At 43.6% G+C, this 16,149-nt stretch overlaps 1 protein-coding gene across 3 annotated transcripts in view; it reads right to left on the reverse strand.

Moving 5' to 3' along the window:
• The window catches only part of LOC115079872 (START domain-containing protein 10-like), a 56,494-nt gene that overhangs the window by 22,960 nt on the left and 17,385 nt on the right, over window positions 1-16,149 (reverse strand). The window contains exon 1 of one of the 3 annotated variants that reach the window (XM_029583818.1): window positions 4,494-4,577. The exons of the other annotated variants lie outside the window; for them this stretch is intronic. The gene's annotated coding sequence lies outside the window, so the exon portion shown is untranslated. Of the gene's footprint in view, window positions 1-4,493; window positions 4,578-16,149 lie in introns of those variants that run through there. 3 annotated transcript variants of the gene reach the window in all.

The following is a 16,149-nucleotide window of genomic DNA, read 5'->3' on the forward strand; positions in this document are numbered from 1 at the left end:
AAAAATGCACCCGATGTATGCATTTTAACTCTCAAAATTTATCACTAGTCCCAGAGCTACCGAAAGCAGCAATGTGAAAAAAAAAAATGTCTTGACAGCGGCCAGGTTAGGAAAACGAACTCTCAATTTACGAGTGACTATTTTCTAACTTGTGACTGTGCACGGGTTAGGAAAACAGACGCTTTTAAATTGAGCAGTCGTTTTCCTAACCCGCGCACAGCTTCTTGTCCTGGGTGCCTGATGTCGAGGAGGTGCTAGGGACACACAATTTCCCCTAGCGCCTCCTTTTTAACGCAGCGGCTCGTCAGCCTACTGCATCATGCGCCAGGGAGAGGTGGATGGGCACGTGTTAGGAAAGCAGGCGCTCGATCATGAGCGCCTGTTTTTTCCCCGCGCGGACATTGCATCAGCCTGCAAGTGAGCACATAAGCTGTAGTAGAAGCATGTGTGTATCTGAGACACAGTGTGTGTGTCTGAGTAAGCATGTGTCTGTGTCTGAGAGCGCATCGGTATCTGAGCATGTCTAAGGAAATGTGCGTAACTGAGAGAATGAAAATATGTGTGGGCCAGTTTCTGAGAGAGCAGGAGAATGTATGTGTTAGTGTCATCCATTTCTTTCCCCACCTATCTTAGGCTCACCAGCTATGCTGATGTCACTGCACAATATGGCATTAGCTACTTTTTACCCAGTCTGGAGACTGTTTACAGTCCTTCTAGTGACTTTCTTCTAGGAGTTGGCAACACTACCCCAGTGCTCCTCTCTTCTTGCAGCATGGCGCCAGTTCCTGCTGCCACCTCTGTGAAATGAACAGCTCTGCAGGGTCCTTCCTCCTTATCCTTTTTTTCCCCTGCCTATTCAGCTACTGCAGCATTTTCCTATTTAACTCCTGACTCAGGTCCTGGGAGTAAGTCTTGCAAATATTTACTTTAGCCCCAGGCTGCACAAGTACATGGGAAATTTAAGAATTCTACTAAAATAATGAGGTCATGTCCAGGAAGCTTATAACAGGCTTTGGGAATGATCAGAAGTCCTGCTTCAGCACTGAAGGAACCCAAGGCCTTGTAGCAGGCATAAGACAGTGCAGAAATGTTGATGAAACATGAGAACAAGGAGAGGAAAAGTAAAAAAATCATGCTATCCTTTTGTGGGAGAATTCAAGGACTTTTATGCATCCCTGAGTGTCAACAGGTTTTGGTGCAGGTCTGGAAATGCCTGAGAGTCCAATATTCAATAATCTGGCAAGCGGACAAGGTATGTGGCTAGATAATTAACTTGTCTTGAATATTCTTGTCTTAAGCCAGATAACTTGTCTTGAATATTCAGCGGGATAAACGTCCTGCTGACTTTCCCCAAATAAAATTATGCAGCTACCTTCAGCCAGATAACTTTTAAAGCTAACTGGCTATATTTAAATATAGACAGTTAGGTTAAAAGTTATCCTGGTAAAATTGAGGCCTAACTAGCTGTAATCAAAGGAACATAGCCAGTTAAGTAGCTTTGGTGTAAAAAAAAAAAAAAACAATAGTGCAGAGAGTGCCCAGAGGCCCAGATCTCTGACCCAACCCAATATTTGAAATATGGGCTCCACTGAGCTTAGCATCTCCATCCCTCAAAACCCCTCCCAACTAAAGTTTAACACTTGAAAACCTTTACCATTGGTCACCAGCCTCCCCCTTTCCCCTCTCTTTTGGTGAAAATTGAGCAGGAAGGCCGACTCCTCTCCCCACCCTCCCCACCCACCCGGTACCAATGACAAGCACTTCCAGCTGCCAAGATCACGACCACTCCCTGCAGCCGCCAGCCTTGCTCTGATAGCATTTTTGTTTTGTTTTTTTACCTACAATGCATGTCAGCAGACACTCAGAACGTAATGATATTTTCTTAGTAAATTGCAATATAGAAAATAATTCCTTTTAAACCAAACCCAGAACTCAGTCAGGTCATGGGAGGGGCAAATTTCCATTCCAATCAACCCTTGCCTTGCCATCCCCTCACTGCACGGAAAAAAGTTCGTGCGTTAGATGAGCGGTAACTGGAGCCAGTAACCTGGCACCTTGAACTGAAGCAAGATATCAGGTCTTCAGTGAGGCAGTTTATTATTCATGCTGTTCTCCCCTGCTCTGCTAAGGTTGGGGCTGATTGCTGCTTTGCAGGAAGCGCCAAGCTGTTATGAATGCAGTGTCATCAGGCCCTCATTAGGGGCCTTGAATTTTTGATAAGATCTTAGACCTGATAGCAAGTAATTAGGACTCTGCCCTTTACTAAGCTTCTGTTTTTTTTCTGTGAATGCCCAGTCTGTTTGTTCATTGGCTTCATCTGCAGCGGAGGCCTGCTGCCTGGCTGGGTACAAACAACTGAACGGACAGCTTATTTGAAGATCCGGAGATGGCTTTGAGCAATCTTTGCACTCTTTTTTTCCTGCCCATTTGGGATATAAATCAGAGCTATAGCCATGTGAGACTTACAGATGAGTCACTGCTTAGCCCATGAATGAAAATGCAAGACAGATAAGTTGGTAAGTAATAATAATAATAATAATTATTAAAACAAAATAAAAATCTACAGCATTCAAGCTGTAAAAACATTTAGCAGTGCATTTCTTTAGTGATGGGTCATCTGATTTTATCAGTATTCCCAAGAGGGTTCTGACTGTAATAAGTTTTGTAAATACTGTTATCTCTCTAGAGCAGCGCTTCTCTCGCAGTGTGCTTTTGGAAAGTTCTTCCTGTGCTACAGTGCTGGCAGCCCCAGGATGATCCTCCTCCCTGGGCTCAAGCTCTGATTCTATTGGACAGTGCGCCAAACCTCCTCCTGGCTGCGTCAGCCCCGCCTTCCTGTCTCCATGACAACCTGGACAGCGCTAATGAAAACTGGAGGGGAGGGGCAAGGAGCCCACACAGCTGTGGTGAATTGCAGAGAAGATCCTCTGCTCCCGGCCCCTGCCCCTCCACACCTGTGCACTCTCCACCCTTGCCTGCTAGAGATGTGAATCGGAACCAGAATCGGTTCGGATTTCAGTTCCGATTCACATCTCTATAGATGTGAATCGGAACCAGAATCGGTTTGGATTTCAGTTCCGATTCACATCTCTACGGTGCTGCCAGGTATACATACAGGGCTCTTCTTTGCTGTGCTCTGTTTACATGGAGAGAGTCATTAGCCACAGGCCTTAAGAGGTCTGTGCTGCAGGGACTTGAAACTCAGCTGACAGCAATGGAGGGAATCACCCAGAACTCCAATCAGGCAAAACTGATTTGTGGGAAAGGGAGAGAAGAGGAAGGAGGTGAGAGGAGAAGAGGGTGAATGCCTGGGGGAAGAGGTGTGCAGATTCCAATATTATGCACTGCTACTCCCACCGACTGTGGACAGAGAGAGAATTGGAAAGGCAAGCTGGGCCATATCAATGGAGGGAAAAAGGCGGGAGAGAGAAAGAGGATGGGATATGAAGGAGCAGGAGAAGGGAGAGAGAGAGAGAGAGAGAGGGAGGACCTAGTATGGGAGTAACCTGCATGGAGTGGCAATTGCTACCCATAATCAATCAATCAAATCCTGCAGGGCAGATTGGATGGACTACTTGGCTCTTTTTTTGCCCTCATTTACTACGATATAAAGGACAGGGTGATAGAGAAAGAGGGAAACTAGGTACTGGGAAGATGGAGAAATGTCTCAGAGGAGAGATCCAGGGATGGGAGGGGGCACAAAGGGAGAAGGGACCCAGGCTGGAGGGAGAGAGGACTATTATGTAGACAGAGAGGGACAAAGAACCTGTAATGGTGGAGACAAAGAAAGAGGAGAGTGAGCTGGGGATGGGGTGAGAGAGAGAGAGAGAGAGAGAGAGAGAGAGAGAGAAGACCTTGGCTTTGTGGGTGGGGGAATCCTGGGAGATGATGTAGAAACGGAAAGAGGCATGGAGGAAGGAGAGGAGGAGGAGGAATGAGGGAAGGAGATCATCAAGGAAAGAGCAGAATGGCTGAAGGAAGAGGACATATTACCACATCCAGTCTGAAGGAAAGAAGAAGGAAAGAGGACACCAGAGAGAGAATCAGTGAATGAGAAAAAGAAACACTGAGTCTGAAAAGCAAGCCAGGTACACCAAAGGCTGGAATCTTATTGCCTGACAGAGAACTTTAATCAGTATGAAATGTTTGGGACACAGTTCAAAATGCCTGACCTGGACATGTCTCCCACATAGAATTTTCATGTTGGGAAGAGTTGGATTTTAAGCAGAATGTACCCACCAGCACAGAGGCTTTGTAGTGGGCCTAAAAATATTTTGTGATAGCAAAACTTAAGAGTGTGCCTGCAGGTGTATTTTGAAAGTAGATTACTATAATTTTCGAAGGGTACAGTCCAACGGAATTTCTCCTTCCTGCCAAAATGAAGTGCTCACTCATTACTCACATTGCAGGGAACAAGTGTCCCAGATTCACCCGCCAGAACCTTACCCTCCCTCCTTCCTTCCCACTGGCAGGAGAAGAGCAGAATTTCTTACCTGTGTGTGCCTCCTCTGTCAGCTTCAATATGATGTCTGAATGAGTGTTGGGGCCCTTTAATCTCGCAGGTTTCAGATGTCAGATTGAAGCTGGAAGAATTTATTTATTGTATTTATTTAAAAGTATTTATATCCCGCACCCTCCAAAGTTCGGGGCGGGTTACAAGAGCACAGTCATAATAAAATTTAAAACATGAGATGCACCAGATACAGGTAAAAAGTGCTACATTCCTCCTGTCGATGGAAAAATCGTGCAAAATTGCCATGTGCCATGAGGACTGAGCAAACTTGAATGTGTGTCACAAAACAGAAAAGATTGAGAAGCACTGACATGGAAGATATAAGTCAGAGAACTGCTAAACTTATCGATTTTTCTTAGAATCCATTCTCATTTTAATGTCTTTTACAGAGAATCCACAATGAAGACCACTACTGCTGGGAAAAGGCACGATTAGGCTAAAAAATAGAATGCTTGTCAGCAGATAGATGGTAGCATAGACTTTAGTCTATGAGCAACAGTCAACATTTGAGTTTTCGGTTTACTATGCTCTTACTCTGCTTAAGTGCACTTAAGACAGCAAGCCAAGATAAAATATATTTTAATAAAATAATAAATGGGAAATCTTTAAATGATCTGAGTAAAGTTGAGTAAAGTTTTCCAGAACCTTAGTTTTATGATTCAAAAATTTTTTTGTAAGAAACTTTTCAGTGCTAATCTAGCATAATAGTGGGTCTGTGTGGGACACAGGATTGTAAATGAGGGAGAGACATCCCTTGCAATGATGGAATGATTTGACTGGACAAGATCCGGTTTGTCTCTGAGTAAGTAAATGCCCCATGTTCCAATGGGGCAGAAACTCAATCTCCTCGGCTCATTATCTTTCATTCATAATTTACTAGAACTTGAGATGAGCCCTATGAAGGCATGGACTGTGTCTAACACAATTAAGCACAGCCAGCAGGAAACAAAAACTAACACAGCTTCTGGAGAGTGAAGATGAAGAAGCTGATGCAGTTTTGCTATGATTTGGAATAGGGTCATGGTTTGGAATAGGGTAGAAATTACAGCTTACTATTAGAATCAGAAGAGGAAAACCAGCGTCATCAGAGTAGGTCTGCCAACTCTGAGGCAAAACTCCTAACTTACCCTTCACATTCCCCTAACTTATAAAAGAGATACAGCTGTTCCATCTATAACACGCCCCACCTTCCCAAGCTGATTCTCCTTATCTCCCAGCCCCTCTTTACTCCCCCAAAGATTGCCTTCCCAGCCCAGGAGGAGGCAGTGCATGACAGTGCCTTGGGCTGCATCCTTCTTTGCTGCCCAGGGCCTGATGTTCTTTGAACTGTGTTGCACTATACTGTTCTGCACAGTTCAAAGTGCTAGTTGGGCCTTGAGATGTAGAGGAGGTGAGCCAGTTATCAGGAGTGACAGACGGATCAGGGAGGGTGGCCAGTCAAAGGTCTTCTGCTCACACAGGCCACACTGGGAAGGGGTAGGGCAGACGTTTGCCCATTGGACCACTTTAGGGTGGCAGGGATGACACAGGCTTCAGCCCTAACAGAATCAAGGTAAGGGGAGTGTTGGTTTAGGCCCCAATGGTCACATCAAGGATAGCACTGGTGGCTGAACTTTTCAGCCTCTGTATGGGAAAAATCCCCTTCTGAGTAGAAGAAGGTGGTAAATCTTTGGTTTCTTGTGCTGCCTCGATATTTGCCACAGGCCTGCAGAACCTGTTCTCCTAGGACAAGCAGGATGGTAGTCCTCACACATGGGTGACATCATCAGATGGAGCCTGGCACAGAAAACTTCTGTCAAAGTTTCTAGAACTTTGACTGGCACACTGAGCATGCCCAGCATGCCTTACTCCATGCGTCCATGTGGAGTCCTCTTCAGTCTTAGTCAGTCCTGCGGCGTGGTAAGTCTTCTTTGCGTGGGTGGTGCCTCCGATCATGGACGCCCGGATGTATTCGCCTGATAAAGAGGTCCTCAGGCTGTGGCTGATTACAGGTGAGAAGGCCACACCAGCTGCCTCTGTTCATCAAAAATACATTTCTCCCTCGAGCGTTACCTGGTCGGCTACAGTATTTAAAACACGTTTCTATAACTCCAGCATTCCCACGACGCTAAAGCTGCTACACATTTCTTCACACTGCGTGCTGAATGCCCACAAACACAGCAGTACCTCCGGCCGCCATACTACCCACGCGCTTCACTCAAGCAGCCAAACCCACCCCTTAACTCTGATTGGCTGCTGCTGCCTTCGGGTCGAAGCCTTTTCCGAATCCTGATTGATTTGGGAGAGGTGTCGATCAAAGGAGATGGGGCTTTATATCTGGGATGTAAGCTCCTCTACAACAGAGGTGAGAGTTTTTGTAATTTCTGTTCTGGGTTCCTTCCCCGAATACTGAGGTGAGAATAATCTGAAAGCAAAGGAGACTGAAACCCTTTATGGTAGAACTGGCGGGAATGTCCATGAACGGACGCCACGACCTTGGACGTCTGAGGTCGTGGCTTCTGTTCATGGACCTTCCCGCCTGTAGGCACCGCTGCCTTGAGCGTCCGGCCGGACGTCCAAGCCGCGACCTCGGACGTCCGGCCGGGCGCTCAAGGCAGCGGTGCCTCTGATCATGGACACTGCGACCTTGGACGTCCGAGGTCGCGGCTTGGATGTCCAGCTGGGCGCTCAAGGCAGCGGACATCCAAGCCGCTGTAGGCAATGCTGTAGGCAGCTGTAGGCACCGCTGCCTTGAGTGCCCGACCTCGGACATCCAAGCCACGACCTTGCCGAGCATTTCAAGCATTTCTCAACCGCTGTCCGGTACGAAGCTGACTGAACACTATACTAACGCCAGGGACAGGGTAGGCAGTAAATATTCAGGTTAAAGACGCGGTAAATGAGCTGGTTAACAGGGTGACAATTTGGGTGCACGTTACTGTATCGGAGGGAATAGCTAATCCGATCATTAACATGTCATATACATGCGGCGGGCGGAAAAGGATACACACCCTTTTCGGCAAGCGGTAAGGCCGCGTAAAAGCCGATACTGAATCGCAGGTAAGCCTTACGCGTCCAAAACGTGCGTCCAAAGCAGGTTAAAACCCGGGTAACCACGGCTGCGCTTTACTGTATCGGCCTGTTGGTCAGGTAGAAGGCAGAGAGAGAGAGAGAGCTCCCAGCAATCTCCTGAGGTGATCCATCCCTGCTGCAATATCTCAAAGGTGCGAACATGACCCCGGCCACTTTAAGGCTGTAAGCAAACTTTTGTGGATGAGCCTTCTTTTATTTTTTCCATATTTGGATTTCAGATTTAATTACTTGCCTTTACAAATCCAAGCCTAGGTGAGTTCCTTTCCCCAGAGAACTTACAATCTAAGGGCCTCATTTACTAAACATTTTTCCCATAGACACAGAACAGGCAAAAAGCCTTAATAAATCAGGCCCTAAGTTTGTATCTGAGACAACGGAAGGTAAAGTAACTTTCCCAAGGTCACAAGGTGCATTAGTGGGGAAGCAGGATTTGAATCCTGATTTCCCTGGTTCTCAGCCCTCCACTCTAACCATTAGGCTACTAGTGACTGCTATATCCTCTTGCCTTCCCACCCCCAACACTCTCCTTCTTCTCTTCCCCCCTCTGCACCAGCTGACGGGAGGGCAGCCACATGCCACCTCCTCATTTTGGCCTGTGCAGATCATTGCAAGCTTACCTCTACTTTCTTCTGGCTTATGTGGGCCAATGCAATCGCTATTACTGAGGTGACAATAGAATTTGAATTTATATTTATGGTGAGTAGTAAGGAGAAACATCCGAGTTCAGCCTAGCCAGTCATTACAGAGATTTTGTTCATCCATTGTAGTATGGAATTCTTTTAATTTACACATTTATGTAATTCTTGATTTTGTTTTGGAGTTTACCCCCCAAAATTACAGATTACATGTATATCTTCCAGCTGAGTCTTAATCTTGCTAAAAGTGAGATCATTAGGTTGAGCTGTTCATCTTCTACTTTTCCTGCCACATTTCACTTTGAAGGGGCGGATTGTCAATAGAGTTAAGAACTTAGAACTCTGACTTGTCTTTCAAACTCCAGATTAAAGATGCGGTTATAAAGACTTATTTTGAGAAAACTAAAACCATATCTTGAGTTTGCAGACTTTGGAGCCATACATCAGGCATGTGTTATTAATGGGTTGGATTATTGGAATTCACTTTATCTAGGGCTCTCCCATTATTCTATTAAAGCTCTCCAGGCAGTTCAGAACTCGCCTGCTGGACTTTTGACCAGGACATCATGCTATGAGCACATTACACCCGTTCTGTATAATGGACACGGGCTCCCTGTCGCTTGGAGAGTTTGATTTCAGGTTCTGATTCCGAGATATAAAGCTCTCAGCACGTGTCCGCTCACGTTTAAAAATATACCGCCTTCAAGGGCCCTGCGCTCGGCAGACAAATCACTTTTGGACACCCCCTAATCCCGCTACCGCAAGCTTCATGAGTCTCAGCAAAGGATGTTTGCTACAATGGCCCCCCAACACTGTGGAACAATTTACCAGAGGCTCTGAGGAAAGAAACGTGTGTAAAATCTTTCAGCTTAAGGCACTGCTCTTTTCTGAGGCAGTCAGGCTAATGGAAATGGTCACTTTACCTATTTTATTCTTTTTATCTGTTTTTATTTTGTATCACTTATTTTTATCTAATTTTACTGTTTTTAACGTTGACATCATATGTTTATTTATTGTTTATTTTTTACTATGGATGTTTTCTCTGTAAGCTACTGATAACCTTGGGTCTAGAGGGGTATAAATGTCTAAAATCAATCAATAAATAAATGTTTAATATTTTAAAGCATGATGTTCAATTATGTGTTTTTACAGGATTGTCCTGGGATGGGTGGTGGTGGAGAACGTTATGATTGTAGAGTTTATCAAAATATCTGGGGTGGGGATGCAAGACTGAAGGTTTGCTTTTTGGCAAATGGGGCATCCGGGGGGAGGGGCTGCAGAAGGTGAGAAGGGGAGAGGCAGTCCAGAGGGCCTGTAGTGGATGAGTGAAAACTATGCGTATGGGTGCCCGCGCGCTTGTTTTAAAGTTACCCTCCCTCAATGTAAGCCCTCTGGGGATAGGGAAATACCTACACTACCTGGATGTAATATGCATTGAAGTGCCAAAAAGCAGAATGATCTGGAACATTGCGCACACCATAGGTATGTTTGTGCATGCACAGTATCATGTTTATTATTTACATTTATTTATTGGATTTATAAATTGCCTTTTTCCATAGGTGATGTGCAGCAGTAGCATAAATACAATAGAATATAATAACCAAAGTAAACAAATAAGTCATAACAAACATTACACCCAACAAAAACTACAATTCAGTAAATTCTTTTTGAAAGGATAATATTTTAGATTGCTTTTGGAAAGTCAGGCAATCTTTTTCCAGTCTGAGGTTCAATGGTAACACATTTCACAAGGTGGGACCAATACATGAGCATGCTCTATGTTTAATTTAAATTAAATTAGCCTATGCATTAACAAGTATTGCTTGCTGTGAAGATCAAAGAGTTTGGACTGGCTGATAATAAGAAATGATGTCTGTTAAGTATTGTAGTGCCTGATCATGAATATTACGGTCCAGGCGGTCCAGAGAAGGGTGACCAAAAAGGTGGAGGGTCTTCATCGAATGACTTATGAGGAGAGATTGAAGAATCTAAATGTGTACACCCTGGAGGAAAGGAGGAGCAGGAGTGATATGATTCAAACTTTCAGATACTTGAAAGGTTTTAATGATCCAAAGACAACAACAAACCTTTTCCGTTGCAAAAAAATCAGCAGAACCAGGGGTCACGATTTAAAACTCCAGGGAGGAAGACTCAGAACCAATGTCAGGAAGTATTTCTTCATGGAGAGGGTGGTGGATGCCTGGAATGCCCTTCCGGAGGAAGTGGTGAAGACCAAAACTGTGAAGGATTTCAAAGGGGCTTGCGATAAACACTGTTGATCCATAAAGTCTAGAGGATGTGAATGAAGAGAAGAGGCAAGGGGGTGGCTTGCTTGCGGGAATGACAGCTACTACCTGGAGATTAATATCCTTATTCAATAAACATACACTCAGTTAATGTGACTCCAACATTGCTCTATGCTTCAACGGCAAGAGGAAATGTGGAAAAAAGGATTTGCATCCATAAAAAAAGCAGGGGAGTAGCTTGCTTGATACGGCAGTTACTACCCCAAACCAAATAAGCCTGATACTTCACTTTCAATGCACATCCAGCATAGCTCTCTGCTTCAACGGCAGGGAAAATGAAGAAAAGATGATTTATATTCAGCAACAACCAACAAGGAATGAATTACATAGTCTGGGTAAACAAATAAGCATGGGTGTAGCTTGCTTGTTACGGCGGCTACTAACCCAAATCAATTAAGCATGATACTTCACTTGGAATACATAGCCAGTGCAGCTCACTGCTTCAACAACAGGGGGAATGAAGTAAAGAGGATTCATATTCAGACAACAAACAAGGACTGAATTGCACAGGCAGGGTAAACAAACGGGAGTAGGGTTACTACCCCAAACCAATTAGCTAGATACTTCACTTAGATGCAGCTCCAGCACTGCTGTCTGCATCGATGGTGAGGGTGGAAGGGAAATGGAACCAAAAAGTTACCAATAAGGGCCCTGACCTCAGCGGTCAGAGTAACAGATAAGTATGAAAACAAATAGGTGTGAAAGCTTGCTGGGCAGACTGGATGGGCCATTTGGTTTTCTTCTGCCATCACTTCTATGTTTCTATATTACGAAAGATACATGACAATTTAAAATCCAAGCTACAGGCAACTGGTAGCCAATGAAGTCTCTTGAGTACTGGCTGTATAAGGATGCAATTTTTCATATTAGTGATCATTTGGACAGCAGTGTTTTGGATCTATTGAAGTCTATGAATTTGATGCTTCTGTAACCTAAGCAGCAGAGAATTGCAATAAGCAGTGAACGAAATAACGAATGCTTATGCTAGGGTATGACGATCATCTAGATCCAGAAAACAACGATATTCCAGAGATGGGAAAAACAGGCTTCAACTACAGCACTAATATGCTTTCTTATAGTTAAAGACAAATCAAACCACACACGAAGGATTTTCACTTCCATATACTTGGGGAAATAAAATGAAAGCCAGTCTCAACTCTTGTTGCCACAATAGCTCTTGCACACAATCTTTCATGGTGCCATTATTTCATAAAAGCAGGTGGGACTCTTCCTAGCTGTGAACCAAGAAGGAATCCAGCTGACACATTTTGGGAATGGTTAGCTGTAAGCTGACTGGTGCTAACGATTGCGGTTGTCATAATAACTGATTATAGCTATCAACCAGTATTCTTTAAAACGGAAAAGTTTAAGCAAAGATGCTGACAGTTCATATGCAGAGCTTGATTCTATCTTTTACACTGTTAGAGAAAACAATTCAGAGTGCAAATAAAGTGAAAAGAACCTTCTTAACTCATAAAAGTTAGGGAAGAGCAAACCAGTTTTAATGGAGGTTGTGTACTGCCTAATTCAGATTGGATTTTGGGCCAACTCAAATCAGCAGGCACCTTCGCTTGCAGATTTCATTTTATTTTTCCTTGGAACTTATCAGCGTTTATTACAAACAAGAAAATAAATGATATTTACCTGGAAAAATGAGTCATTATTTTCCACATATTTTCCCTGTTTTTTTGTTTTTATTGTTATAAACACTGAAACATTTGCAGGAAAAGTGACATAAAAATTGAAAGCGAAGGTCCTTGAGAATCAGGCAGGATTCAACTTGTAAGGGTAACTGGATATTCCTAATTAAACAGAATATCTGCAACCCAATTTGTCAGAAATTTTAGGACAGAGACACTTTCTCCCTAATGACACAAATGATTGGTTTGTCATATGAAGACTTTCTTCTCCTGCAGCAGTAACTGATCCAATAGCACATCTTGTATTCAGCACTTTTGAACCTGAAGTCCTAATTCTGCCAGCTGCTGTGCATCCTGCTATATAGGACACATAATGAGTGCGGTGATCAAATCTGCAGATGACAACAATTATTCAAAGGACAGAAAGATCTTTGAGGCTAGGAGTCCGGGCATTTGAATAGCAGAGGACATTTAAAGGTGAATTTTAAAAGAGTTGCGTGCATAAAAATGAGCACGTGTGCACAGGTAGTGCATATTCACGCAAGTGCTGTTTTATAAACCTCAAACATACTCGCACAAATAACGGTACATGAATAAATATGATCATATAAAAATGCTATTTTAAAATCTGCAAATGTGACGTGCGTAAAGCTGTTACCTGCGCATATTTACACCTGCTAATTATCGGATGTAAGTCAGAATGGCATTCTTTATAGCCAAATACTGGCCAGGTGAGGAGTCCAGGTAAACTGGGAGGAGTTCAGGCTGAAGAACCTGGAGGGTTTTGATGACCCAGAGACAGACTGGGCAAACTGGTGGACTAAATGGTAAAACTGGTCATTCCCTTGATAATTTACATGCATAAAAGCCGACAAGTGCTAAGGAAATTACGCAACTTAAATTTCCTTGGGTAAATGATTAAAATTAGGAGCACAAATACACACGCATAGCAGATGACCGCCACTTTTTCAGATAAGTCGTCAAACACTAGTTATCCCCTGTTTTACCTGTCCATCTAAATAGCACTTTTCTTTTACTTATTCAGCTATCTTACTTAGCCAGACAAGTCTTAAACAGCTCTATTTAGCTGGATAAATCACCATAGCCCTATATAGCTGGATATTTGTTGTCACTTAGCCAGATAAGTCAAAACTTGGGCAGCTATGTTTAAAAACATGCCATGCATTTTTTGTAATGCAAATATGTTGGGGTCGATTTACAGTACATGTATTTCATTTAGTGTGCACACATTTGCTTGCACGGTATAAAATACACGTGCATGTACGTGCACATCCATATTGCCGTGCATATGGGCAGGCTTGCACATGTTTTAAGGTTATCCTCCCTATGTGGAAAAGAGAAAAGTGATGCACATAGGGAAAATTAATACCAACTCCAGGGTTCTGTATTGGGAGTCACTATCCAGGAAAAGGAACCTGGAGTCCTTGTGGATAATAATAATAATAATCCTTGGCTCAGTGTGTGGCGAAGGTCATAAAAGCAAACAGAATGTTAGGAATGATCTGAAAAGGAATGGAGAATAAAACAGAAAACATCATATGGTCTCTATATCGCGCCATGATGCGATTGCACATTGAGTATTGTGTGCTGTTCTGGTCACCCCATCTGAAAAATAGACATAGCAGAACTAGAAAAGCTGCAGAGGAGGGCAACTAAAATGATAAAGGGATTTGAATGCATCCCTTATGATGAGAAGCTGTGCTGGTTAGGGCTCTTCAGCTTGGAAACGACAGCTGAGAGAGGACATGATACGAGTTTGTAAGGTCACGAGTGAGATGGAATGGGAACACAAACGACAACTATTTACCCTTTCAAATAATACTAGAACAAGGGGACATACCACAAAACTAAAACCCAACAGATTTGAAACAAATTGACACAATCAAGCTGTTGAATCTGCTGGCAGAGGATGTGGTCAAAGCGACAAGCACAGCAGGGTCAAGTTCCTGGAGGAAAAGTCTATACAACATTATTAGAAAGCTATTGCTATGCATGGGAGTGAGTAACTCAATAGGGCTACTTTTGGGATCTGCCGGGTATTTATGATCCAGACTGGCCACTGTGTGAGGTAGGATTCTGGGCTCACTGGACCTTGGCATGGCCCGGCATGGCACCTCTTTTGCTCTTATGTGACCTGCAGTATAATTGCGACCAGGCCCACATTAGATAATACATACCTTTCTAGACACATGTAACTGACGTCCATATTGAAAATATTCAAGAAGTCAAGACTGGGTGGATTCCCTGAATTATCAGGAGTGACCTTGCAAGTCAGACAAAGTGGATTCTAGTCCTGAAGAGCTTAAACCTCAATAAATCTTTTTAGTGTACAAGGTGCTACCAGCTATGCCATGTTTGCTACATCAGACTAGCATGGCTAAGCCTCTAGAAGTTTTATATAAAAGTTTCTTCTGACCTCTTGCATAGACACTTTACCTGTGAGCAGACTACATTTCTTTTTGATATTTGTCTCACTCAGTAATACTCAGGGTTAAACAGTAGAAAATTAGGATTACTGCCTGTAACAGATGTGTTCCCCTTAATTATTCTCCCTCTATCTATATTTATTTATGATGCAGTCGTTTTTTAAATTCCCCACAAAGCAAGCATGGAATTACTTTTAAATGCATTCCACGGGGGATAACGAAAGTTCACTTTGCACTGAAATACTGGCTTGAGAATACGCTGACTAGACTATGTGTGTCCTTCCCTTCCAGCTTCCCCTTTAAGGCTTCAGAAAGACATAATGAGCTCTCTGTAGCTCCTTGTATTAGACATCCCACTCAGTTATGATGAAAAATATCTTTTCAGCAGTTAGACGACAAGAGTCCTATTGTCAGAGTTGTGTCACAGACACGAACTGGAAAAAAAAACCCTTTTGAGAACAGAGCCTCTTGGAAGCATGGGATTTATGACTCTTTGCTGACCTAGGGTGCTGAGCTGGATGCAAATCAAGTCAAATTGATCATTTACCCCCAAATTCGTTCGAGTGGGCTTCACTCTAACCTGAGTCATACAAGTCCCAAATCTGCAGCAGCTCAACACAGTAAAGACCCTAACTGAAAAGCACGTTAATGGTTTCAAAAAGAAAATGGCAGATGGAAATTAGAGATGATTCATACAAAAAAAAGAAAACCCAACAACTTATGAATGAGAATCAAGGTCAATCATGCTCAAGTTGTTAGAAACAGAGAGGTCAATATTCTAAAGAATTGTGTGGCTAACTTTGGAAGTGAGCTGGACAAATCTTCAGGGATGAAATTCCCCTTCTGTTCGGTGAGTACATTTTGTGCTTGTGCAACCCCCATCCCAGTCAGCTTTTGGGCCAGGCATAGCCACAAGGCCACCTGGGGTTCCCGCATGGGGGTGAGGGGTGACGACATTTGAACTCTTCAAAATCATTAGGGGTTTTTTTTTCTCTCAGGTGCTCTTCTGCTCATCAGAAAATCACCACACTGACCCAAAGCACACTGACTCCAAAATCAAAGTCTAAAGCACAAACAACTCCCTCTCTCACATTATCACTAATACCTCACATGCTCAACAGGTAAGCTCTATGGGACAGGGACCCTCCTCTCCTGGCTCTTCCCCAGAATCTGTATTGAGATGCTACTCTCCTTCCTTTCTTTCAGGTTAATTCTTCCACCTTCCCAACCAGATGAGCCTCTGGTTGGGAAGGTTAATTCCCAACCAGAGGCTCATCTTTCAGGTTAATTCTTCCACCTTCCCAACCAGATGAGCCTCTGGTTGGTCAGTCAGCTACTAGGTAGGAAATTCCTCTGGCAGGCAGTTTCTCTCTTTGAACTTCCCAAAGGGCAAGCCTCTAGGGCTCCCTCTGTCTGAAGCAATCCATCTTCTTTGGATCTCCGGAACACAGAACTGCAATAGAAACAGGAATCCCCTCGCTTGAATGCAAAGATCCTTCTTTCCCTGAAGACCTGGGCAGCCCTGAGCCTGAGCTC

This window comes from Rhinatrema bivittatum, chromosome 18, assembly GCF_901001135.1.
Source record: "Rhinatrema bivittatum chromosome 18, aRhiBiv1.1, whole genome shotgun sequence".
NCBI lineage: Eukaryota > Metazoa > Chordata > Amphibia > Gymnophiona > Rhinatrematidae > Rhinatrema > Rhinatrema bivittatum.